Here is a 27,376-nt window from a genome sequence, read left to right as displayed (position 1 = left end):
TAATATAAGTCAAACATTTTAGCAAGGTTAATTTAAGAGAAGGGCCGAAAAGCACCCATTGGATTTGGGAGCTAGGAGTTCACTAGGGACATTCGCCAGAGCTGAGAGCAGAGGCAGAGGGGAGATGACACAAGGATTTGGGAGGTAGAATGAGGTGCTGTCCATGGTACCAAATTGTTCTAGCCAGTACTACCAACTGTGGTAAAGGACTGGTTTGGGGGTGTGTGTGTGAGGGGGGGCGTTGTTTAAATTCCCAATCCCTCATGAACCAATATTTTTGTAAAATACAATAAAAAATGAAACTGATTATGTGCTTGGATATCATACCAATGTCAAATGTGTATAAAAAGTTCCTGAAAATGTTTATATGAAAAGTTCCCAATTTCTATGCTTATCCCATCGCAGACCTGTAACAAACTTCAGGGACCAGCACCGGCCTGCAGATCACACTGTGTATTGCCCATTTCCATGGCGGTGGTCCTGTGGTCAGACTGCCCACAGAAATACCCTAAAGGGATAAAAGTGGAAAATTCTTAGGGCCTGCAGTGACATGCATGGAAGGTGATAGTGCACCAGAAGCTTCACAGCAATATTTCAAAGCCCATAACCCAGACTTTAGGAAGTAGCAAAAGTTTTTTTTTTTTCTTGAGACAGGGCCTTACTTTGTTGCCTGGGCGAGTGCCGTGGCGTCAGCCTAGCTCACAGCAACCTCAAACTCCTGGGCTTAAGTGATCTTCCTGCCTCAGCCTCTCAAGTAGCTGGGACTACAGGCACTTGCCACCATGCCCAGCTATTTTTTTCTATTTTTAGTAGAGATGGGGGTCTCACTCTTGCTCAGGCTGGTCTCAAACTCCTGACCTCAAGTGACCCTCCCACCTCAGCCTCCCAGGGTGTTAGGATTATAGGTGTGAGCCACCATGCCCAGCCAGGAAGTAGTAAAAGTATTGTATTGATGATAGAACAACTTGGTTCTGTGTGATGACAGGTGAAAGAGTTTGGATATTATTCTCCTCCAAATCTCATGTTGAAACTTGATCCCCAGTGTTGTAGTTGGAGCCTGGTGGGAAGTGTTTTCATCATGGGGGCAGATCCCTAATGAATGGCTTGGTGCCATTCTCAAGGGAAAGAGAGAGTTCTCACTCTTAGTTTCCATGAGAACTGGTTGTTGAAAAGAGCCTAGCACCTCCTGCTCTCTCTCTTGCCTCCTTGCTCTTGCCATGTGATGCTGCTCCCCTTCACCTTCCACCATGAGTGAAAGCACCCTGAAGTCCTCACCAGAAGCAGATGCTGGCATGATGCTGCTCTGTAACCTGTAGGACCATGAGTCCAATAAACCTCTTTTCTTTATGAATTACCCAGCCTTAGGTGTTCCTTTATAGCAGCACAAATGGGCTAAGACAACAGGGCTGGGAATGTAAGAGCAGTGATTCCACCATTCTGGGATCCTCCTACTTGGCATTGATCTCATTCCATACTCACTGCCAAGACCACTGAACCTGGGTGCATTTGTGAGATTCAAAGGAAACATACATCATTTGTGAGGTTTAAAGGAAACGCATCATTTTCCCCACCTGTGGTTCCCCTAGGACTCTGGCAGCCTCAACTAAATGCTGTGCCCTTTCTGAAGAATACTCTCAATCCCCATTGCAGCCCCCTTACCCCCATAACTAATTCCTATTCATCCTTCAAGACCCAAGTCTAGCAGTGCTCTCTTGGATGTTTCCTCCTCTGGGCTCCTCAGGGCCTTGTGAATCCCTCTATCACAGTGTTCACCAGTTCAATTGCAATTGTCAATTTACTGGCAAGTCCTACAGGGCTTATAGCTGGGAGAGATAAAGACATGGGATTCTGCCACATACTCATCTCCATGCTCCCCAAAGCCTAGTGCAGACCCCGGCACAGCATGAGTGTACAGTGGATGTTTAGTTATAGAAGGGGAAGAGAGAGAAAGGAGAAAGAGTATGGAGGAAAAATGGGGAAGAGAGGGAGGAAAAAGAGAAGATGGAGGAAGAAAGAGAATGAGAGAGAGAGGAGGGAGGAGGAAGGAGAAAGGAAGGAAGAAGAGGCATAATTACAGGAAAAGCCAAAACCTCCATACTCTCAGCCTGGATTTTCTCATGATGCCCCCCTCGTTATTCCCATCAATCACTTTGAACTGGGGGTGGTGGAGGTGGGGATGCAGCAGGGATCGAATGTTCTGCACATAAAATCAGAGCTCCGTGTGCAGTCCCCCTGCTCTGGTATTAGGTGGATTCTGATGGCGTGCTGGTGACCTCACACCATCCCAGCACACCACTGCCCCCTCCTTGGGACCACTGGCCTCTATGCTTATTTTTCTCCCTGGCCTATGGAAAAATACTTTCTATATAAGTCTTTCTCTAAAGCGATTTCCTATCAGAGCTCTTTTCCCAGTGCTCTGTGTCCCCAAACCCCCAGGCACTGGAGGAGAGAGGCAGTGCTGAACATCAAGAACAGTGTCAAGCCTGACCTGGAACCCACCACTGGACCTGCCTCACCCAGCCACTAGGCTCTGCTGCTCACACTGGCCCCATGACAGATTCCTTCCTCTCCCGGTGAATTTCCTCAGAGGTCCCGCGTCTCTCCCTCCAGTCCATCCCACATGTCTGTGCTTGACTGAATCCTAACTGAAGGCCTGGTCCTCTCTCCCCCCTCTGTGTGGGGTTCTCATGTAAGGGCAGTGGCTGGGCTGTGCCTGTATCAGGAGGCTATTGATCCCAGCACTCAGAGGACTTCTAGGGGCAATGTGGCCACATGCCACATTGCAGCCTACCCAAGACTCAGCTCTACTCCAGCCAAAATACCATTACACTAACCCAGGAAAATGTTTGCAGTCTCCTCAAAGGTCTCCACCATTTTCCAAAAATCTCTGCTGAAAGGGTAAAGAAATGCACAGACTTGGCTGGGGCACTAGGACACCTCTCTGGGCTCAACTCCCCCAAGGACAAATCCTCTTCCCCCTTCCCTGAGGTGTGAGACAGAAACCTGGACAGAGATGCAGATATCTCAGACCATCTTCTGTTGATCACCGTCCTTAAGTTCCCTGACTGGGAACCCCTCCTGCCCTCCAGGCTTTCAGGCCTGTGGGAGGTCTCACGAAGTTCATTCATTGTCTAGGATGATGTAAAACCCAGGGGAAGGGAGAGGAGGGGACATGAGCAGGAGACTGAGGTGGAGGGAGGAGGGGGGAAGATGGCAAATGCAGAAAGGGACACAGATGCCCCCTACTCCACATTTCTCACCCTTCCTTCACGCCTCTGCCATATTACATACTGTCTTCCTCCTCTTCCCCTATTTTGCAATGTAGGTTTTATTATTATTCAGGTATGGTAAGGCCAAAAGATCAGGAGATGACTGCTATTGAAAAGATACCTTGTCACTCACAGTTCCTAAGAGGCGGGTGCACACCACGCCATGCCAGACAGGACTGCACCAGGGCCCGCCAGGAGGCAGCAGGAACAAACAAGGGAAGAGCGAGGGCAGAAGACTGTGTTGTGCTTTTCACAGCGAGGAACAGGCAAGACAAGGTAAGCAGCCTTAAAAGTGGCTAGTTTGAATAATGTCAGTGGGCTCTGGGGTGTAGGGGCTGCCCTGAGTTGTCAGGTACCTGGCCCTGGGTTGATCAAGGTGGGGGAATGTTGGTTTGGTGTGTGAGAGTTCAGTAAAAGGGGTGGTCGGAGGTATGAGCTGTGAACTAAAGTAAAATCTTAAGATTGACCCTAGATGACCAAATGGACCTCCTTTCGGCTAAAGGGACCCCAGAAAACCCTAAAGCTGAGTTGCTGGCCATGAGAAGGGAGATCAGACGTGTCTTGTCATGTCCCCTTTCCTTGGAGATACCCTAATAGGCAAAGCGTAAGCCACACCTGCAGGCCATCAATTCACTCAACAGATCACTGGAGTTTTGGTAAATGTCCTGTGGCTTGTCTCTAATTAACAAACATCCTAATCTTAAATTAAAACATTCCAGGCCTTTAGACAAAGCTTCATTTCTTTAACCAATTATAAATCAAAGAATCTTTAAATTCATCTATAACCTGTAAGCCGGGGCCCCTCTGAGAGGTCCTGCCTTTTCAGGCCAAACTAATGTATAATCTCCACATATTGACTTATCTGTGGTTCCTGTCTCCATGAATGCATAAAACCAAACTAACCCAGTTACCGCAAACACATTTTCTCAGGACCTCTTGAGGCCATGCGCTCTAGGCCGGTCACGTACATTCAGCTCAGAATAAACCTCTTTATATTATTTTATGGAGTTTGGGTTCCCCCCCTCCATTAACAGAGTTTTGGATGGAATCTCTTTATATCTAGGAATTAGCTAATCCTGGGGCAGTCCCTCCCAGTTAGGGAGGCCCTAGACACCAGAGCATTAAAAATACAGAAAAGACAAAAAATAGGCCAGGCACAGTGGCTCACGCCTGTAATCCTAGCACTCTGGGAGGCCGAGGTGGGAGGATAGCTTGCGCTCAGGAGTTGGAGACCAGCTTGAGCAAGAGCGAGATCCTGTCTCTACTAAAAATAGAAAAAACTAGCTGGGTGTGGTGGTGGCTTGTGCCTGGAGTCCCAGCTACTCAGGAGGCAAAAGCAGCAGGATCACCTGAGCCCAGGAGTTTGAGGTTGCAGTGAGCTACGATGATGCCACAGCACTGCAGCTGGGATGACAGAGTGAGACTCCATCGGAAAAAAGAAAAGAAAGAAAGGTTAATACACCTGTCAACCAGAGTCCACACAAGTGAGTCTCTGAAGGACCATGTGGGAGGAGCGTTACCGAAAGTTTGGCACTTGTCCTGGAGCCTTCATCAGAAGAATGAGGATAAGTGGTTTGAGGAGAAGGAAAAGGAGGCTTATTAATTTGCTGGCAAATGAGGGAAAGACTCCTATCTTAAAGTACCATTTTCCTATCTAGAAGCAGAAATACAGAGCTTTTCTTGTCTGATCTCGGCAGCTAAGCAGGGTCAGGCCTGGTTAGTGCTTGGATGGGAGAAATACAGAGCTTTTAAAGGGAGGGTCTTCAGCTTCAGGGTATTGTTGTTTAACTACTGTTGATGGTTCTGACTGATCCCATCTCTGGCAGACAATCTCATGACTGCTGCCCAAACAGTTCCATTGAGCCAACTCCTGTGGCACAAAGAACAAAGGACACTCCCCTACCCTTCCTGACCACTGGCCTGAGGCAGGGAGGGAGGTTTTAATTTCCAAAAAGAGTGGGGGAGGTTTTAAAGAGACAGCTTGTGATACATTTTGCCTGTTTTCAGGCGGTTCCTGCCATTACACATTCCACTGTCAATATCATCCTTCCATATCTGTGGGAGGATGGGCCAGGTGGTCATCGAGGTACTTCCTGCTGAATTGGGGTGATGTTTTAGATAGAAAGTTTATAGTTTTTTGTGTCATTGAAAGCTTTGACAATATATTTTAAAGAATAAAGAATGCAACAGACGACCAGGTGAAAAGGGACATAAGCAACAGCTACTACCGTGAGGACTGACAAGGCAAGATAGAGGAGAATGCCTGACGAGAGAGATTTTATCCTGCCTGGTGTCCAAGACACCAGTAGGACTGTGGGTCCTTACTGTCACTTTGCACACAAGGTCTGATATGGGGCTGGGCAAGAAAGAAACATGGGCCCTCTGAGTGCCAAGCTATTAGTCATGCCCTGCAGGTGATGGAGAGACCAGCTGCTGCCAATTCAGAATCACGTGCAGGAATACTCACACGGCATAGGGTCCAGGATGACAAACTCTGCCTGAGACAGAGCAGTAGAAGAGCCGACAGCCCGGGAAAATCCTCACTAAGGAGTTGTTCTTCCATCCTGTAGACAGAACAAATAACTCAAAGCTTAAAAAGATACTTTAGACCACCTAAAAGCCGGCCCCTCCACTGGGAGCTTGGGTCCACTTCTTCCGTGGGACACCTCTTTACTTTGGTATGGTGGACCCAAGGTTTTACTTGTAACCAATTCAGCAAAGTGTGAGTTGTTAGAGGCACTTCAGAGGGTCCCTTCTTCTCTGCTTCCACTGGGGGCGGGGACCTGAAAGAGGCAAACTCATGCATAGTGGTTAGTGTCTGATCCCCTCATTTGACATATTGCTTTACTCTGCTTTCTTTACTCATGGTTATATTATCATACTTACCTCAGAGTGCTGGGAAGGGTCTTTCATAAACTATTTCTCAGGGGCTTAACTTAAGCCTGTTTGCAGGGGCTACCCTTATCCAGAGGAGGGCAAGTGGCAATACCTCATCCCACTTTGGCTGGGTCTCCTGCATCAGTTCCAGGATGCACGCAGTTTCCATTCTAGGCGCAGGGCTTTGCTTACTTGCTGGGTTACCTTCAATACAAAGGAGGGTCTGTTATCACTCTTGCAAAATGCCTAGGGCTTGTGGAATGTGCTTCTGGGTCCTGTTGACAATGAATGGGGTTGTCAGTACAAGCCTGCTGATGTCCCCGCTGTAGGAGGAGGAGCTGCTGAGCTGTCTCTGCAGCTGCCTGCCCGAGGTGTCCATCACCTGCATGCCATTCTCCATCTGGTTGGCCTCTTCCCCTGGACTGCTGATGCCTGTCATCCCATAATCCTCTGAGGTCTGTGCCTGCTCTGCGCTGGAGTATGTACAGTGCGCAGGAACTCGGCAAAGGCCCTGTCCTGGGCCAGCAGCACCTAGTAGGAGCCCATCTTGGGTAAAGTTCCTTCAGAAGGATTCTGGTAACTTCAAACGCTCCCTCCATTAAGGTAGGATAAGCCTCTGCCCAGCCTGAAAAGGTATCTACCAATATGAGTTTGGGCATTGAGTGAAACTACCAATCATCAGTCAAGAGGGTGGGTCCCCACATGCTGGGCTCCCTGTGCAGCAGGTGGCCTCTCGGTCTTTGGACCGTTGTGAGCACACAAATAGTCTGTTGCAAACAAGGTCCTCTCAGATGAAGTCCCACCACATCCGTCAAGGCCTCACACTCCCTCCCAATGTGTGCATTCATGCAGGTCCCCCACAAAAGGCTGAACCAAGGCCCCAGGCAGAACGAGTCCATGGGAATTCTGTCTCCATGTAGCTGTGCCATCCCAAACATCAGAGTCCCAGTTTCTAGCCTCATCAAAAGGGATCCAAATCCAGCTGGGGCATCAGGGCTCCGAGGCCCCACCTCCCGCCATCAGGAGTGCCCTTCCCTCCAGATGGCACGTGAGCACGCACAACCACAAACCACGGTTAGAGTCTGCATAAACGTCTACCCTTCCTCTTCTGGATAACTGAAGAGCTCTGGTTAAAGCAAGCAGCTCAGCTTCCTGGGCTGAAGTCCTAGGCAGCAGTGTGTTCAGTGACCATGACCATCGCATATCCAGCCCTTCGCTGTCCGTAAAGCTGCTCCCACCAGTGAAAATATCCCAGCCTGGTCTGGCATTGGCCGATCTGACATATTTATCCTGCTAGAATAGACAGCCTCTAGAACCTCTCATCAGTCACGCTGCAAAGGCTCATTCTCTTCGGCTATAACAGGGTGGCAGGATTAAGAATAGACACCGTCTTTGATAACAAATTGCAAATAGCTGGTACTGCCCCGAGGCAAGGTGGCCACCCTCTCACAATATTGTCCAGTGGCTTTACAGGTATACCACTGGTCGTGGCACCTGTACTAAGAAAAAGTTACTTGGGAGGACAGAAAAGGTAGCTCCAGTCTCAATTTTAAAAAAAGAATCGAGTCCCCACTGTCAATTTTACCTGGGGCTCCTGTGGGGAATATTTGGATTGAGCTACTAGTGAAGGAGGGGGCTCCGGCCCCTCCTTTGTCTCTGAGTAGTAGAAATTGCCCTGCCCCGTCTATGGGTGCCCTCTGGCCAAACTGAGTTCCCTACCGGGTCTTAGAAGGAGAGACCATGCCCTCCCCTGAGTCATAACCTCGAGGGCATGGGACTGAAGCCACTCAAGCCCTCCTGGCCCCTCTCTGCCTGCCTCAGCCAGGATCCACACAGGCCTCCAGCAGGGGCCCATCGGCGTGAGCTCCAGCGCAGCCAAGCCCATGGGGTCTTTCTGTGGATTGTGAATTAAAATAAAATCTTAAGGCTCACCTCCCCCCCCACCGGCTGACTGAATGGACCCTCTCATGACCAAAGGAATATCCTAAAACTAAATTGCCTGCCAGGAGGAGGGAGGTCAGACAGGCCTCATCATGCCCCCCTCCCTTCTTGGGGACACCCTTTGTAACCCATTATTAACAGGCCTAAGAGTGTACAAGACAGACTTGCAGGACCTCAACTACACAACAAATATGTGTCCAGTGGCTCATCTCTGATAAACAACTCCTTATGTTAAAACATTTCAAGCCTTTAGACAAAGCTTCATGTCTTTAACCAATTACAAGTCAAAGAATCTTTAAACCCACCTATAACCTGTAACACCCCCCACCCTTCGAGATGGCTCACCTTTTTGGGCCAAACCAATGTATGCCTCCCGCGTATTGATTTATGACTTTACCTGTAACCCCTGTCTCCCTGAAATGTATAAAACCAAATTGTAACCCAGCCACAGCCAGTCCACTTGCTCAAGGCCTCTTGGACATGGCTCCAGGTCATGGTCCTCAAATTTGGCTCAGAATAAATCTCTTTAAAATTATTTTACAGAGTTTGTTTTTTTTCCATTGAGAGGATCACCCCAGCTGCAGCAGGCCTGGTGCCTCCCCGACTCGTCACACTTGTGCTCCCCTTGCCAGTCCCCTTCTGGCCTGGTCTGCCCCTGGGGCTGGGCTAGCGCCCAGAAGCTGACCCAGAACTGGTGGGGACCAGGGAATCTGATTGTTTAATTAAAACAAAGCATCATGGCCGGGCGCGGTGGCTCACACCTGTAATCCTAACACTGGGAGGCCGAGGCAGGCGGATTGTTTGAGCTCAGGAGTTCGAGACCAGCCTGACCAAGAGTGAGATCCTCCCCCCCCCATCTCTCCTAAAAATAGAAATTAACTGGACAACTAAAAATATATACAAAAAATTAGCCAGGCATGGTGGCACATGCCTGTAGTCCCAGCTACTCAGGAGGCTGAGGATCGTTTAAGCCCTGGAGTTTGAGGTTGCTGTGAGCTAGGCTGACGCCATGGCACTCTAGCCAGGGGAACAGACCCAGACTCTGTCTCAAAAAACAACAACAACAACAACAAAGCATCACAAAGGCCCGTGATGGGCAGGACAGCAGGGCCCCAGCAGTGTGGGCCTGAGCAAGGCCAAGCCGGCGGCTCTTTCCGCAAAGAGTGGGAAGCCGGGGAAGGGGCAGCGGGTAAAGCGTTCATGCAATCCAACCCGGTTAATTCTCATGGTGCTTGACTATCCCACCCACCACCAGCAGAGGTCACTCTTGTACATTAACTTTGTCCCAGGCCTTTATGGGCTCTCATGAAAGATTGTACATGTGGGATCTCGTCCCAATTACCTGAACTTTGACAAAATAATTCCAGTTGCAAGACAGTATAATAATTTAAGGTTTCATTCAACGTCCACTTCTCTTCACACTCCAACACATATGTTGGCCAAGTGGTATTTTCTTTTTTCCCCAAGGGATTTTCAGATGGAACAGAAATGGAGCCTCTCGTGTTGGGACAAAATTCACAAACAAGCAGAGACGATATGGGGAATTCTCAACACAAACGATGTAAAACACCAAGGCCTTCCAAACAAATGTGAACCACTCAAAATGTGAACCAAATTCTCTCAAACGAGAACCAACATCTCCTAAGCCCCCAGGTTCCCTGGGAACCACAAATGAGCTCCAAATCCAAACCAGGTTCCCTTGTTCCACTCAACCTGATGACTTCCACCCCTAAAGAGCCTCAAAACAGGTCCAAAGGAAGGTCTGAAAACCTCCCAAAAGGGTGGAATCAAGGGCCTCAGCCTGCATGCTGGGGAGCTTACTCAGACAATGGCCTGGTGTCTGTCTGGACACTTCCCAAATTCATTTCCTTTTCCTCAGCTCAGTTCACGTTGCCGGAGCTGCATCTGCTTCACAGGGAAAGGGACAGGAATTCTTTCCTTAGAGCCCAAAAGGGCTCTGAGAGCTGCTGGGGTCTTCCCTTACTCTCTCACCTCAAAAAGAAGCTGCTCCTACCATCAGAGACCCACAGCTGGACCCATGGCTGCTTCCAGCAGTTGTAGAGTGCTGTTCCACGGGGGCGCAGGTGGGTCCAGCCAGGGATGCCAAATTCTGTTACCAAAAATTCAGGACTTGTCCCTAAGGCTGCATCAGAAGAAGGAGGACAGGTGGTTTGAGGAGAAGGAAAGGGGAGTTTATTAATTAGCTGGCAAATGAGGAGTATGGCAGACTCACATCTTAAAGTACCACAGCCGTCTCTATAAGCAGAAATGCTTATAGAGCTTTTAAAGGGAGGGTTTTCATCTTCAGGCTATTGTTGTTTAACTACCCTTGGTGGAAGGCAGCCCTGCCGCCTCCCAGTCTGGGGTAAAGCAGGATCCTGCCCTCGGGGTAGCTCAGGTTAAGAGCAAAGTGTGACAACGGGGCTTCCACTGTTGCCACTGCCAGAATACTGCTGTGCCTAGTCCCACAGAGCCCCTCCCTGTTTCAGGCTTTGAAGAACAAATTCAAACTGCTCAAGGTGGGTCCTGGTTCCCATCCTTGGCCATCCCCATCCTGGAAACCAGGATCTGGGATTCTGGCCTGGTTCTGCGATTAGTTGGTTGTGTGACCTTCTAGGGCTGCTCCAGGTGAGGGCTCGGCTCCCTTGGCAGAGCTCTCTGCCTCTCAGGCAGCCGTGTCAATCAGCCCGGCCTCAGGTCCCACCTGTGGATGCTGGTGGGTTGCATGGTGGTAACCATAGGAGAGGAAGAAAGGATCCCCTAGACTGCTGCCTGGGCTGGGAGAGGCGGAGCTGGTGTTTGCTCCTGAGGTTGGGTTCTCCTGGGGAGTTCCGCCTGAAGGACAGGTGGGTGGAACCAAAGTAAAACTGAGATGCCACTCTTTTCACAGACCAGGGGTCATCAAACTTTTCCTGAAAAAGTTCAAATAGTAAATATTCTAGACAAGAAGTAAAATCAAGGATAACATCTAGGTACTTGTAACAAGAGGGAAAAAAATTTTCATAAATTTTTAATTTCTAAATTTAAAAGATAATGACAATTGAGTACTTTTTTGTGTAATATAGACCTGCTAATGAGAAGAATGCAATTCTTATTTGAAAGAGAAGATTACATTTTATTTAATTGGTTAGTGTTCCCTGCCATCAAAATTGACTACAAATGTTTATCAGTTAATAATGACCTGTAATGACTATGTTATCTTTGAAAATGTCTTTTCACACAGTACTGCCAAATACTCATATCAACCAACAGCTAGCACATTCATTGCTTGGAAGGCGTTTATAGGCATATATATTAGAATTCTATTAACTTTTTTCTCTTGATGTTTGCCTTTTAGCATGCGATTACATTGTAGATGAATCACTTCCAGCTGAAGGTTAGCTGGAAGCTCCCGAATTGCACAGTTAAATGGGTTTAGAAATATGGAAATTTCCTTGACACTTGCATCAAGATCCAAAAAATGCCACTGGCACTGTAGTTTGAACTTGAAAAATATAACCCCTAAAAATTTGTATGGGAATATAAATCTCACTTCATTAACTTTTGACACCAGGGGAAATGTAGAAAGCAGCTTGACACTACTCATGATTCAAACAATGTCAGTTGTCATAGAAATGACTTTGCTCTGGTGTAAGTTTCTGTGCAGTAAAGGGTTAACTCAACAAGTTTGGTGTGTTTCAAACTCCACATATTTCAAAGAAATCTGGCCCTTGACTGGCTCATGGGAGACAATCTCTAAGCCCTTGAATATCCTGCTTGATAAATTTGTACACCTGGAGTCTTGGGCAATGGCAGATAGTTTATGCTAACAATCCAGTTTATGGTGGGGCCTTAGGCTGTGCTGTATCAGTTTTGACCTCTGGAGGGTCGGCCACACGGGCACTCTACACCTATAACACCAACTCCCTCCAAAAGTCCCTGGACACCAAGGCTCGAGTGAACTTCCCTGGGTGACAATACTTCATATAGGTTGTCAGCCATCATTACTAAGAGAACTAAATGCTGCGTGCACGACTCCAGCGGGAGGGGCCAGCTGGAAGCTTGCACACAACCTCTCCCGTACTCTGCCCTATACACCTTTTTCTTGACTTTAATCTGTATCTTTTTGCTGTAATAAACCATAGCCATGAGTATAACAGCTTTTCTGAATTCTGTGACTATTAATACTTCTAGTGAATCACTGAACCTGAGGGGGTCTTGGGGATCCCCAACACACTTTCACACAGATGATCTGTTTTGCCCTGTCATTTTAGGTTGAATTAATAAAAAAATACAATCAAGTATGCAGAAAAAGCTAATTTCCAAAACCATTCAGTATTCAGAAAAAGTGATTGAAGCCAGTTTTTCTCATTTATAACAATCTCAATCTCATATCTGAGCTCAAAAAGTCACAGTAAAATGTTATTAGACATCAACCTGTGCTGTAGCAGGGCAAATTGGCACATTCAGCCTTGTAGCCAGGAACTACAGATGCCTTTGGTTCTTGCTCTTTACAGCTGAGGGTGTGTACAGGAAGGGCTAGTGTCCACTGTCCAATCTGGGGGCAGGCCTCTTGAGGGCAGAAGTTCACTGAAAATCGTCCTGGCAGAAACTATATTAAACAAAAATTTCTGGCATCTGGTGTTAGTTACTCGAGTGTGTTGTTTGTGAAATTTCATCGAGGTGTAAACGTTTAATGTACTCACTCTTCTTTGTGTGTTTTTATGCTTTGATAAAACATTTACAAAGCAAGTTTCTTTCCCACCACAGATCCCCAGACCCTCGTTCCTCTTCTATATAAGCAAGCACAGGTCCCAGTTTCTTACGTATAATTCCAGAAATATTCTCTCTATATACAAGTACATTCACATACACATATCTATCCCTTTGGTTACACAAATGGAACTATATTATGCCAATTAGACACATATATGTGTGTTTATACATTTTTGATGTAATAATGTATTATGGGGATCTGCCAAATTAGCACCTATAGATCTGCCTCATTCTTTTTTCATGGCTATATAATATTTAATTATAAGAATATACTATAATTTATTTTTAAAAGCCCACATTAATGAACTAGATATAAATCAAAGTTGTTATAGTAGCTCAGTAGCTGCATCTGGGGTAGGGGAAGGAGGGAACGAGGATTCAATTTTATCTGTAATAATTTCATTTTGTTTTATTTTTGGATACAAGATCTTACCTTGTTGCTGGGGCTAGAGAGCCATGGCATCAGCCTACCTCAAACGAACCTCAAACTCCTGGGCTCAAGCCATCCTCCTACCTAAGCCTCCAGAGTAGCTGGAACTACAGGTGTGCACCACCACACTCGGCTAATTTTTTCTATTTTTAGTAGAGACGGGTCTCGCTCTTGCTTAGGCTAGTGTTGAACTCCTGACCTCAAGCCATCCTTCCACCTTGGCCTCCCAAGTGTTAGGATTACAGGCGTGAGCCACTGTGCCTGGCCAATAATTTTGTTCTAATATTACCTTGATACCAAAACCAGACAAAGATATTACAAAAAAAGAAAACTGAAGACCAATATCCTTCAGTATGAATTTAAATGCAAGACTACTTAACAAAATATTAGCAAACAGAATCCAGCAATCTATGAAAAGAATTATACACCATAACCAAGGGGTGTTTATTCCAGGGATGTAGTCTATTTCAGTATTCAAAGATTAGTCAATGTAACCCACCCACATCAACACATAAGAAAGAAAAATCACATGATCATATAAATCAATGCAAAAAAAGCATTTGACCAAATTCAACATGCATTCATGGAAAAAACTCTCAAAAAATAGGAATAGAGAGAAACTTCCTCTACTTGAAAAAAAAATCTACAAAAAAACTACAGCTCACATTATTGTTAATGGTGAAAGACTGAATACTTCCAATCTTTGTGCTGAGAATTCTTTCTCATCCTGTGCTGTGAGTCCCCACCCTAACAGTGGGAATCTGAGCAGTGATAGGAAGAGAGATGGGGATAAGATGGGGATAAAGGCAAGCTCTCACTACTGCTATTCAATATAGTACTGGAAGTTATTGCCAGTACAATAGCACAGGAAAAAGAAATAATATGAATGCAAATCAGAAAGGAAGACATAAAACTGTCCCTATTTGTTTATGCCCTAATTGTCTACATACAAAATCCCAAGAAATCTAAAAAAAAAATTCATAGAACTAATACGTGAGTTTAATAAGGTCACAGGATAGAAGATAAACAGAGAAACCAATTATATGTCTACTTATTAGCAATGCACACATAAACACAGAAATTTAAAATATGGTACCATATGCTATCACTCTAAAAGGTAAAATATTTATGTAAAAATCTAGCAAAAATGTACTAGACTATATGCTAAAAACTACAAAAAAGCTGGTTAAAAAATTAAAGAAGGCTTCTGGGCGCAGTGGCTAATGCCTGTAATCCTAGCACTCTGGGAGGCCGAGGCAGATGGATCATTTGAACTCAGGAGTTTGAGACCAGCCTGAGCAAGAGCGAGACCCTGTCTCTATTAAAAATAGAAAGAAATTATATGGACACCTAAAAATATATATAGAAAAAATTAGCCAGGCATGGTGGCGCATGCCTGTAGTCCCAGCTCCTCAGGAAGCTGAGGCAGGAGGATCGCTTGAGCCCAGGAGTTTGAGGTTGTTGTGAGCTAGGCTGGCCCCACGGCACTCTAGCCCAGGCAACAGAGCAAGACTCTGTCTCAAAATAAATAAATAAATAAAATAAAAAATTAAAGAAGATCTAAATAAATGGATAATAAACTACTGACTTAAAAAGCAAAAAATACTTGTTAAAGTATAAGTTTCAAAATACTGGAATATTTGGAACCACCTATTTTAATAAAACTCCAAACCAGTTTGAACAATTATACAAAGATTATGTCTGTGAGCCAATAAATTATTAAAATTCTTTTATAATTCACTAAAAAAAACTTATAGTAGTTATATTAGCCATTGAATTACTATCTATTTAGATGCAATTTAAAATCACTTCCTGGCATGGTGTTCAGTATTACAGGCTCTCTCATAATATGCCTGTACAATTTGAACACAATCAGGTGCTTTGCATTAAGATTTTTGATTACCATCACTACTGACTGACATTATTTGATTTCTAATTTCTTGTTCCCCTGAAAATATATCAGGAATAAATTACATACCTGTGTTCCAGATTATATACACACAGACACACATATTCATATTCTCCTATTGTTGCCTTCTTTACTTTCCTTTGTTGTTTAATCCCTCATGAACTCTCTATTCCTATTACCAGTCAGATTCCCATTGTTAGGGTGGGGACTCACGGTGCAGGATGAGAAAGAATTCTCAACACAAAGATTGGAATAGTTTTAAAGAAAGAGAGTTTATTTACTTCCAAAGAGGGGGAAGGGCATGACATGAGAGAAAGAAAGGAGAAGTGCCAGTGTAGGCATCAAGGGTAAGGGGTTGGGGTTTTTCTTGGGGTTAAAGGGGTAAAAAAGAGGCCAGGTGCAGTGGCTCATGCCTATAATCCTAGCACTCTGGGAGGCCAAGGCAGGTGGATTGTTTGAGCTCAGGAGTTCGAGACTAGCCTGAGCAAGAGTGAGACCCCGTCTCTACTGAAAAAAATAGAAAGAAATTAGATGGACAACTAAAAATATATAGAAAAAATTAGCCGGGCATGGTGGCGCAGGCTTGTAGTCCCAGCTACTCAGGAGGCTGAGGCAGTAGGATTACTTGAGCCCAGGAGTTTGAGGTCGCTGTGAGCTAGGCTGATGCCACGGTGACAGAGTGAGACTCTGTCTCAAAAAAAAAAAAAAAAAAAACCATTAAAAAAAAAAAAGAAATAAAACAGTTCTTATTTGTAGATGACAAGGTTGTCCATGCAGAAAATCCGAAGGAATCTACAAAAACCTCCTAGAATAAATGAGTTCAGCAAGTTCACAGAATATAAGAGCAACACATACAAATCAATCACATTTCCATATACTAACAATAAATGTGAAGAAATCAAAATTAAAAGAATAGCACTTACAATCACTCCAAAGAAAATGAATTACTTAGGTAAAATATTAACAAAACATATACACGATCTGTGTGCTGAAAATTACAAAATTCTGGTGAAAGAAATCAAAGATGATTCAAATAAATTCAGAGACATGCTTTGTTCATGGATTGGCAAATTTAATGTAGTAAAGATAGCAATTCTTTCCAAAGTGATGTACAGGTTTAACACAATTCCTATCAAAATTGCAGAACAAATTTTTATAGTGAAAGACAGCCTTACTAACAACCTATCTAACTAGAGGAAAATAAACTATCAAACAAAAAGAGAAAAAACTCACAACACAACTGTCCCCTTTGTTTTGTTTAATTAAAACACCCATGACCTAACTTGTTATCTCTAAGTGTTCTTCCTCAGCCTTGAAGAGCCCTAAATGGACAGTAGGGGTGTGAACTCTCCCTGTTCCAGCTCTCTGTCTCAGTTCCTGCCAAAAAAACCAGATTCCAAGGGCCCAGATAAGCTGGTCTCATAAAGAAAAGAGAAAAATAAAGAACTCCCCGACATCTCACAGCCGCTTCTGTTGTCAGTGCTGAAGTGGGCAGGGGGAGTCCCCCCCCCTTTTTTGTGGAAAAAGCCATTTTTACCCTTTAAAAGCACCAAGAAACTTTCCCTCATCTGCCTGGATTTTCACTCCTTCCTCTGTGTGCCATGGCCATTCCCTCCCTTCTCTGTGTCTCTCCCCACCTCTCTTTCTTTCTTGGAGAAATAAATAAACTTTTACTTCTGTATATCATAATCACTGTGTGAGAAATCTTTCTCAGCCTGAGTATAGACTTTATACCCTAACATATAGATATAGACAACATTATTCTAAAATTTATACGGAAAGGCAAAAGAACAAGCATAACTAAAACATTTTCTTTTTTTTCTTTCCCTCCCTCCCCCTTCCTTCCTTCCTTCCTTTCTTTCTTTTCTTTCTTTTCTTCCTTTCTTTCCTTTCATACAAGGTCTTGCTCTGTTGCCCAGGCTGGAGTGCAACATAGTGAGGCTGCTCACAGGCTTAATCATAGCTCTCTGCAGCCTCAAACTCCTGGGCTCAAGTGATCCTCCCACCTTAGCCTTCCAGGTAACTGGGATTACAGGCATGCCGCTACACCCTGCCGTAATTAAAATATTTCTGAAAAAGAAGAATAAAGTGGGGGAAGTCAGTTTGCCCAATTTCAAGACATTCTGTAGCTACAGTAATCAAGACAATGTGGTGTTGGCAGAAGGATAGATACCTACATGAATCAACGGGACAGAAGAGAAAGCCCAGAAATAGACTCATATAAATGTGTCCAGTGATTTTTTACAAATACACAAAAGGAATTTAATGGAGGAAGGATAGCCTTTTTAAAAAAATAGACTTTATTTTTAGAGCAGTTTTAGCTTCACAGCAAAATTGAATGGAAAGACAGAGATTTCAAACATACCCCCTCCACCTCCACAAGCACAACCTCCCCTATATCAATATCCTGCTCAAGAGTAGCACATATTTTACAGTTGATGAACCTACATTGACACATGGTTATCACCCAAAGTTCATAGTTTATATAAGGGGTTGTACATTCTATGGGTTTTGACAAATGTACATACATTGACATGTATCCACCTTTATAGTATCATATGGAATTGTTTCACTGCCCTAAAAATCCTCTCTGCTCCACCTATTTATCCTGCCCTCCCCCCAATTCCTGGCAACCACTGATCTTTTTTACTATCTCCGTAGTTTTGCCTTTTTCACAATGTCATCTAGTTGTAATCATACAGTGTGCAGCCTTTTCAGACTGGCTTCTTCCACTTAGTAATATACATTAAAATTTCCTCCATGTGTTTGTATGGCTTGATAGCTTTTTTTTTTTAGTGCTGAATAATATTCCATTGTCTGGATGTACCACAGTTTATTTATCCATTCACCTACTGAAGGACATTTTAGTTGCTCCCATGTTTTGGCAATTATGAATAAAACTGCTATAAACATCTGTGTGCAGGTTTTTGTGTGAAGATAATTTCTAATTCATCTGGTAAATACCAAACAGTGCAATCATTGGATCATGTGGTAAGAATATGTTTAGCTTTGTAAGAAACTTCCAAACTGTCTTCCAAAGTGGCTGAATCACTTGGCATTCCCACCAGAAATGGATGAGAGTTCTTGTTGCTCCACATCCTTGCCAGCGTTTGGTGTTGTCAGTGTTTTGGATTTTGGCCATTCTAATAGGGGCATACTGGTATCTCCTTATTGTTTCAATTTATAATTCCCTAATGACATATGATGATGATCATATTTTAATAGGCTTATTTGTCATCTGCATATCCGCTTTGATGAACTGTCTGTTCAGGTCTTTTGCCCATTTTTAATGTTGGGTTATATGTTTTCTTATTGTTGAGTTTTAAGAGTCTTTGTATATTTTGGACTGGGTGCGATGGCTCAGGCCTGTAATCCTAGCACTCTGGGAGGCTGAGATGAGTGGATCGCTCGAGGTCAGGAGTTCGAGACCAGCCTGAGCAAGAGTGAGACCCCGTCTCTACTAAAAAATAGAAAGAAATTATCTGGACAACTAAAAATATATATAGAAAAAATTAGCCAGGCATAGTGGTGCACGCCTGTAGTCCCAGCTGCTTGGGAGGCTGAGGCAGAAGGATTACTTAAGCCCAGGAGTCTGAGGTTGCTGTGAACAAAGAGCAAACACAGCAAAGCAATCCGCAAGAACTGTGGGATGAGGCCGGGCGCAGTGGCTCACGCCTGTAATCCTAGCACTCTGGGAGGCTGAGACGGGTGGATCGCTCGAGGTCAGGAGTTCGAGACCAGCCTGAGCAAGAGTGAGACCCCTTCTCTACTAAGAAATAGAAAGAAATTATCTGGCCAACTAAAAATATTTATAGAAAAAATTAGCCGGGCATGGTGGTGCATGCCTGTAGTCCCAGCTACTCGGGAGGCTGAGGCAGTAGGATCGCTTAAGCCCAGGAGTTTGAGGTTGCTGTGAGCTAGGCTGAAGCCACGGCACTCACTCTAGCCCAGGCAACAGAGTGAGACTCTGTCTCAAAAAAAAAAAAAAGAATTCCCAAAACTTATAAAAAAAATCAAGTAGAAAATGGACAAAAGACATAAAGACATATTTCACTAAAGAGGATACAAAGCTGGCAATAATTGCATGGAAAGATATTCGACATCAGCCGTTATGGAAGTGCAGCTTAAAGACAAAATGAAATGTCACTATACACCTATCAGAATGGCTAAAGTAAAATATAGGTATACACCAAATGCTAGTGATGATGCAGAGAAACTGGATCACTTATACATTGATCCAGTTTCTCTGGATCAATTTTACATTGAATGTGAAATGGTACAGCCCTCTAGAAAACAGTTTATCAGTTTCTTTAAAAACTAAGCATTTGACTAACATATGACACAATTGCTCTCCTAGGCATATATCCTAGAGAAAATATGTTTTGTTTATTCATACAAAAACCTGTACTCAAATGTTTGTTGCATCTTTATTTGTAATAGCCCAAAACTGGAAACAACCCACATGTCCTTCAATGGTTAAACAAACTGTGGCACATCATGCAATGGTTATTACTTAATGGTTACTTTTTTCAATTATTTTCATTGTGGTAAAATATACATAACATGTAATTAAAATTTTTTTTATATAGGGTCTTGCTCTTTCGCTCTGGCTAGGATGCAGTGGCATCATCATAGCTCTCTGCAATCTCCAGTTCCTGGGCTCAAGCAATCCTCCTGCCTCAGCCTCCTGAGTAGCTGGGACTAGAGGTCCCAGCAAATTTTGACTCTGACTCCAGCTTAAAGAATGTACGATGACTTTCAGTGCTACTCTGTCCACACATGGGTCTCAACATCTGTAAAAATTCTTTATCTTTGTGGTATTCAGTTAAATTTGAAAATAATAGAGAGGCTACCAAGAAATGCAGGGCTACAGCTCAGTGGGACATGTCAGAGGCTGTTACAAGATGACAGGAAGCAAAAGTTGTCTGCAGAAGAAAGGAAAGGGAAGACTGTAGATGGCAGCAGGAGGGAGCAGGAAACAGCACCCTCCTGGCTCAGAATCACAGGCCTCCCCACCTTCTAGGCATGCTGCAGGGACATCAGACCACAGCTCAGGATGGTGGACTCCTTGGAGAGGTCTGTGGCTGTGACTGCGTGGCAGCATTAAGGAAGGTGACACCAGCATCACTAATCAGATACCTGCATGGTGCGCCACCATGCCTGGCTAATATTTCCATTTTTTGTAGAGATGGCGTCTGGCTCTTGCTCGGGCTGGTCTTGAACTCCCGAGCTCAAGGGCAATCCTCCCACCTCAGCCTCCCAGAGAGCTAGGACTACAGGCCTGAGCCTCTGCACCTGGCCAAAATGAACTATTTTAAGTGACAATTCAGTGGTACTAAGTATCATATTGTACAACCATCACCACCATTCACTCTTTTTATCTTGCAATACTGAAACTCTCTACCTATTAAACAACAGCTGCCCACTTTTTTCTCCCTCCAGCCCCTGGTAACCACCATTCTGCTTTCTGTCTCTGTGATTTTGACTACTCTAAGTACCTCATATAAATGAAATCATATAGTACTTGTCATTTTGTGACTGGTTTATTCTACTTACATAATGTCCTCAAAGTTGATTTATGTTGCAGCATATGTCAGAATTCCCTTCCTTTTTAGGGCTGAATCATATTCTATTACATGTATCTACCACATTTTGCTTGTCCATGCATCTGTTGATAGACACCTGGGTTGCTTCTATTTTTTAGCTATTGTGAATAATGCTGCTGTGGACATGGGTGTACAAGTATCTCTTTGAGACCCAGCTTTTAGTTATTTTGCATATATATCTAAATGTGGAACTGCTGGATCATATAATAATTCTATTTTTACTTTTTTGAGGAATCATTGTACTGTTTTCCACAGTGGCTGCACCATTTTACATTCCCACCAGCAGTGCACAAAGGTTTCCATTTCTCCACATCCTTGCCAATGCTTGTTGTTTTCTGGTTTTGGTTTTTTTTATAGTAGCCACCTTAATGGGTGTGAAGTGGTATCTTGTACTTTTGATTTACATTTCCCTAATTATTAGTGGTGTTAAGCATCTTTTCGTGTGCTTATTGGCCATTGTCAATCATTGGAGAAGTGTCTGTTCAAACCTTTTGCCCATTTTCAAATTGGATTTTTTTTTTTTTTTTTTTGCTAGTGAGTTTTAGGAATCTCTATATATTCTGGATACTAACCCTTGGTCAGATATATGATTTGCAAATATTTTCTGCCATTCTGTGGATTGCCTTGTTACTCTGTTGATAGTGTCTTTTGATGCACAAAATATGCTGATTTTCATGAAGTCCAATTGAGCCATTTTTTTCTTTTGTTGCCTGTGCCTTTGGTGTCATATCCAAGATCATTGCCAAATCCAATGTGGTGAGGCTCTTGCCCTCTGGCTGGTCTCGAACTCCTGAGCTCAAACAATCCACCTGCCTCGGCCCCCCAGAGTGCTAGGATTACAAGCATGAGCCACCACACCTGGCCTAGTTGTAGATCTTTAATCTACTTTGAGTTTTTGTATATGGAGCTAAGGGATGATCCACCTTCATTCTTTTGCATGTGGATCACCGGTTTTTCTAGCACCATTTGTTGGAAAGACCCCCTCTTCCATTGAAATGTCTTGGCTCTCTTGTTGAAAATTATTTGACTATATATGAGAGGACTTATTTCTGGACTCTCTATTCTATTCCATTGGCCTATATATCTATCTTTATGTCAGTACCACAGTATCTTAATTACTAAAGCATTGTAATAAGTTTTGAAATTAGGAAGTGTGAGTCCTTCAGCTTTATTCTTCTTTTTGTATTATTATGGCTAATTGGGGTCCCTTGAGATTCTATATGAATTTTAGGACAGGTTTCTCTGTTTTTCCAAAAATGGGCTTTTGATATGAATTGCATTAAATCTGTAGTTAGCTTTGGATATTATTATTAATATTAACATCTTAACATTAAGTTTTTCATCCATTAACATGGGATTATTTCCACTTATTTATGTCTTCTTTAATTTCTTTCAGAAATGTTTTGTATTTTTTTTTTTTTTGGAGACAGAGTCTCACTCTGTTGCCCTGGCTAGAGTGCTGTGGCATCAGCCTAGCTCACAGCAACCTCAAACTCTTGGGCTCAAGCAATCCTCCTGCCTCAGCCTCCCAAGTAGCTGGGACTACAGGCATGCGCCACCATGCCCAGCTAATTTTTTCTGTATATATTTTTAGTTGTCCAGATAATTTCTTTCTATTTTTTTAGTAGAGATGGGGTCTCGCTCTTGCTCAGGCTAGTCTCAAACTCCTGACCTCGAGCGATCCACCCGCCTCGGCCTCCCAGAGTGCTAGGATTACAGGTGTAGCCACCGCACTCGGCCTGTATTTTTTATTGTACAAGTCTTTCACCTCTCTGGTTATGTTAATTTCTAAGTATTTTATTTTATTTTATTTTTTGAGACAGAGTCTCACTCTCTTACCCTGGGTAGAGTGCAGTGGTGTTATCATACCTCACAGCAACCTCAAACTCCTGGCTCAGGCGATCCTCCTGCCTCAGCCTCCCAGGTAGCTGGGACTATAGGCATATGCCACCACGCCTGGCTAATTTTTTCTATTTTTGTTCATAATTCTTATCCCTTCGTGCTGCATTGAACTTTTTGATTAATATATAACGATGTCCTTCTTTATCTCATAACCTTTTTTATTTGAAGTTTATTTTGTTTGATATTAGTAGAGCCACCTCTGCTCTCTTTTGGTTACTATTTGCATAGAATATTCTTTTCCATTCTTTCACTTTCAACCTACTGTGTCTTTGAATCTAATGTGAGTCTCTTGTAGACAGCATATAATTAGATTATATATTTTTTCATTCATTCTTCCAATCTCTGTCTTTGGACTGGAGAGTTTAATACATTTACATTCGAAGTGATTACTAATAAAGAGAGACTCTGTCATTTTGCTATTTGTTTTCTATATGCCTTATAGCTTTTTCATCCCTCATTTCCTGCATTGCTGTTTTCATTTGTGTTTTGTTGATTTTTGTAGTGAAACATTTAAATTCCTTTCTTGGCTGGATGAGGTGGCACATGCCTACAATCCAAGCTACTTGAGAGGCTGAGGCAAGAGGCTCACTTAAGCCCAGGAGTTTCAGCCCAGCCTGAGCAACACAGTGAGACTCCATTTCTACAAAAATTTTTTTTTAATTAGCTGGGCCAGGTGGATGTGATAGTGTGTGCCTGTAGTCCCAGCTGCTCAGGAGACTAAGGCAGGAGGATCACGTATGCCCAGGAGTTTGAGGTTGCAGTGAGCTATGATGACAGCCCTCTAGCCTGAGCATTCTAGCCTGGGCAACAGAGCAAGATCCTGTCTACAAAAAAAATAAGTAGATAGATAGATAAATAAATACAATTTTTTCTTTTTTGAGACAGAATCTTGCTCTGTTGCCCTAAGTAGAGTACAGTGGTGTCATCGTAGCTCACTGCAACCTAAGACTCCTGGGCTCAAGGGATCCTCCCTGCTTCTGCCTCTCAAGTAGCTGGGACTACAGGTATGAGCCACCATGCCCAGCCAATTTTTCTTTTTTTTTTTTAATTTTTCTATTTTTGGTAGAGGTGGGGTCTCACTCTTGCTCAGGCTGGTCTCGAACTCCTGAGCTCAAGCAATCCTCCCCCTTGGCCTTTCATAGTGCCAGGATTACAGGCGTGAGCCACTGCGCCCAGCCAAAAAATTTCTTCCTTGTTTCATTTTGTGTATATTCTTCAGCTATTTGTATTTATTTTGTTTATTTATTTTTTGAGGCCAGGTCTCAGTTTGTCACAATCCTCCCACCTCAGCCTCCCAAAGTGCTAGGAGTACAGGTATGAGCCAAAGTGCCCAGCCCCTTCAGCTATTTTTTAAATAAATGAATAAAAACAAATTTCTTTATTTCCTTTTGTGTATATTCTTCAGTTACTTTCTTTGTCATTACCATGAGGATTACATTTAACATCCTAAAGTTATCACAGTCTAGTTTGAATTTATACCAGCTTACCTTCAATAACATACAAAGACTCTGCTCCTTTATCAATTCTGTCCTCATACTTTTTAGTTATTGATGTCATGAAATTTCATTCTTATACATCCTGTAATGGTTATTTTTACTATGAAAAAGAACTAACTATTGGCTGGTGCAGTGGCTCACACCTGTAATCCTAGCACTTTGGGAGGCTGAGGCAGGGGGATTGCTTGAGGCCAGGAAACCAGCCTGAGCAAGAGTGAGATCTGGTCTCTATTAAAAAGAAAAGAAATCAATAGAAAAATTAGCGGGGCATGGTGGCACACACCTATAGCCCCAGCTACTCAGGAGCCTGAGGTAGGAGGATCACTCAAGCCCAGGAGTCTGAGGTTGCTATGAGCTATAATGATGCCACTGCACTCTAGGCAGGGCAACAAAGTGATACCCTGTCTCAAAAAAGCAAAAACAAAAAAACCCCTAATTATTGATGCATGAAACAGCCTGAATAAATCTCTTGAAAACTATGCTTAGTGGGGAAAAAGTCAATCCTTAAATGTTACATATTGTATGATTCCATTTATATAACATTCTTAAAATGAAAAATTACAGAAATGGAGAAAGATTAGTAGTTGCCTGGGGTTTAGGAGGCGGTAAGAGTGTGGGGAAATGAGTTTAGATATGAAAGGACAACTTATTGGATCCTTGCAGTGATGGGGATGTTCTGTATCTTGACTGAATTGATGTTAACATCCTGGTTGGAATATTGTCCTGTGCTTCCACAAGATGTTACCATTGGGGAAAACCGGCTAACAGGTACACTGGATCTCTCTGTATTATTTCTTACAACTGCATGCATGCAAATCTATAATTATCTCAATACAAAGAGTTTAATTTAAAAAATACTCAAAACTAATATTACAAAATATTATTAATTCTGTATTAATTCTAAATGGTGGTTACATCTGCAGTAATAGCATATAGCTATATTAGCACTAAGAAAAACAAACTGACAATTCACAGAAGAAAAACAAATGAAAAAATAATAAGATGTTCAGTAACAAAAGAAATAAAAATTAAAGCCGGGCGCGGTGGCTCACGCCTATAATCCTAGCACTCTGGGAGGCCGAGGTAGGCGGATCATTTGAGCTCAGGAGTTTGAGACCAGCCTGAGCAAGAGTGAGACCCCATCTCTACTAAAAGTAGAAAGAAATTATCTGGACAACTAAACATATATAGAAAAAATTAGCCGGGCATGGCGGCGCATGCCTGTAGTCCCAGCTACTGGGGAGGCTGAAGCAGGAGGATTGCTTGAGCCCAGGAGTTTGAGGTTGCTGTGAGCTAGGCTGATGCCACGGCACTCTAGCCCGGGCAACAGAGTGAGACTCTGTCTCAAAAAAAAAAAAAAAAAAAAATTAAAAAATTAAAAGGATAGTGAAACACAATTTTTCATCTGCTGATTTTACAAAATTGAAAAAGTTTGAGAATATTTGACCAAAGTATAAAGAAGCAAAACTCTGAAACAATGCTAGTGGGACTGTAAATCAGTACACAGTTTTTGAAGGGAAATTTTATGATCTCTCTCTTTTTTTTCCTTTCCTGTTTTAAGGGATGGGGGGTTGTGAAGAGGAGTGCTCAGTTTTCTTGTTTGTTGAGACAGAGTCTCACTCTGTTGCCTGGGGTAGAGTGGAGTGGCATTATTGTAGCTCACTGCAACCTCCAACTTCTGGGCCCAAGCAATCCTCCTGCCTCAGCCTCCCGGGTAGCTGGGACTACAAGGCGCCACGGCTACGCCTGGCTGGGTTTTTGTTGTTTTTCCCCTTTCTTTTCTTTTTGATAGAGACGGGGTCTCTCTCTTGCTCAGGCTAATCTCAAACTAGCTGAACTAGCTGAACCAGTCCTCCTGCCTCGGCCTCCCAGAGTGCTAGGACTACATGCATGAACCACAGTGCCCGGGTCAATTTTATGATCCCTTATCAACAAAACTATGTCCTACAGTAATGCTTTTTAGAAAATGAACAAGAATTTTTATTGCAGCATTATTCATAACAGCAAATAATTAGGGGTAAATAAACCTTAATCATCTTTCATCAGAGGAATGGTTTTAAAAAATAAAGTATATGCATACTACGGAATATTGTCACTGTTAAGAAAATGAGGTAAAAACTTTACGTTGAAAAGAAAACGTGAATGTATTTCCACTAAACTTTCCTCCTTAGGGCCAAATGAAACAACAAAGGGTATCAAAAATAGAGAGAAAACCTCCATCGTTTATGAAACCGTGAGGCAGTCAATCATAAAGCGCTAACCCGAAAGAAGAGCTGCCAAAATACACTGAAATTTGGGTAAAATCCAGGAAGGACATGAAGGGCAGACCCAGACCTCTGCGGATCTCACGCTAAGTGCCGAGTTCTCCAAAACTGGGTGGCATCGTCCTAAGCTTCCCATCAAAATCTTTGACTGGCCAGCCACCGGGGCACCGAACTGGGGTCCAGAAACGAGCCATTGCGGCAGGGATCTGGCAGTAGAGGTTGCACAGATGTGTGGTGGTGGTGGTGGTCGCGGGATCCCAGGCAACATACAGACCAGATTGAGGACCAGATGGGGTTTGGGGACAAAGAAGTAGTAAAAGGAGATTTTGGCTTTTAAAAAATTTGATTTTTTTTTTTTTTTTTTTTTTGAGACAGAGTCTCACTCTGTTGCCCAGGCTAGAGTGCCGTGGCATTAGCCTAGCTCACAGCAACCTCAAACTCCTGGGCTTAAGCGATCCTCCTGCCTCAGCCTCCCGAGTAGCTGGGACTACAAGCATGCGCCACCATGCCTGGCTAATTTTTTCTATTTTTAGTTATTTGGCTAATTTCTTTCTATTTATAGTAGAGACGGGTCTCGCTCTTGCTCAGGCTGGTCTCGAACTCCTGAGCTCAAGCGATCCTCCCTCCTGGGTTGACTTTTTTGGAGAATAGATTCCTGCATTGTTTGTGTCCTTTTTCTTTTTATTTTTTAAGTTCATTTTTTTAAAATAGAAGCAAACCAAGAGTGGCAGATGCTGTGCCGAGGAAAGTCAGAGATCCTTGCCCTGCTTGCAATTCGCTCCGCGACGTCAAACAAACAACTTCAGTTTCTTCTTTTAGAAAAAGCTGATAATCATCACCAGCGGCTCCGCCACGACAAGGGTCAACGGAATTTTTCTATTCTGGGTACCCGATTGCGACCCAGCTGCGACCCGCGCCCCAATCAGG

General features: G+C 43.5%; 1 long non-coding RNA gene across 2 annotated transcripts in view; it reads left to right on the top strand.

Moving 5' to 3' along the window:
- The window catches only part of LOC123623446, a 36,799-nt gene extending 9,447 nt beyond the window's left edge, over positions 1-27,352 (top strand). Inside the window, exons 2-3 of one of the 2 annotated variants that reach the window (XR_006729858.1) lie at positions 3,405-3,545; positions 27,143-27,352. This is a non-coding gene — a long non-coding RNA (uncharacterized LOC123623446). Of the gene's footprint in view, positions 1-3,404; positions 3,546-6,998; positions 8,120-27,142 lie in introns of those variants that run through there. The other variant, XR_006729857.1, reaches the window with a different exon arrangement.
- The last annotated feature ends 24 nt before the right edge of the window (positions 27,353-27,376 follow it).

This window comes from Lemur catta, chromosome 18 (assembly GCF_020740605.2).
Source record: "Lemur catta isolate mLemCat1 chromosome 18, mLemCat1.pri, whole genome shotgun sequence".
NCBI lineage: Eukaryota > Metazoa > Chordata > Mammalia > Primates > Lemuridae > Lemur > Lemur catta.
Note: the sequence above shows the minus strand (reverse complement) of the source record. Positions and strands in the feature narration are given on the sequence as shown.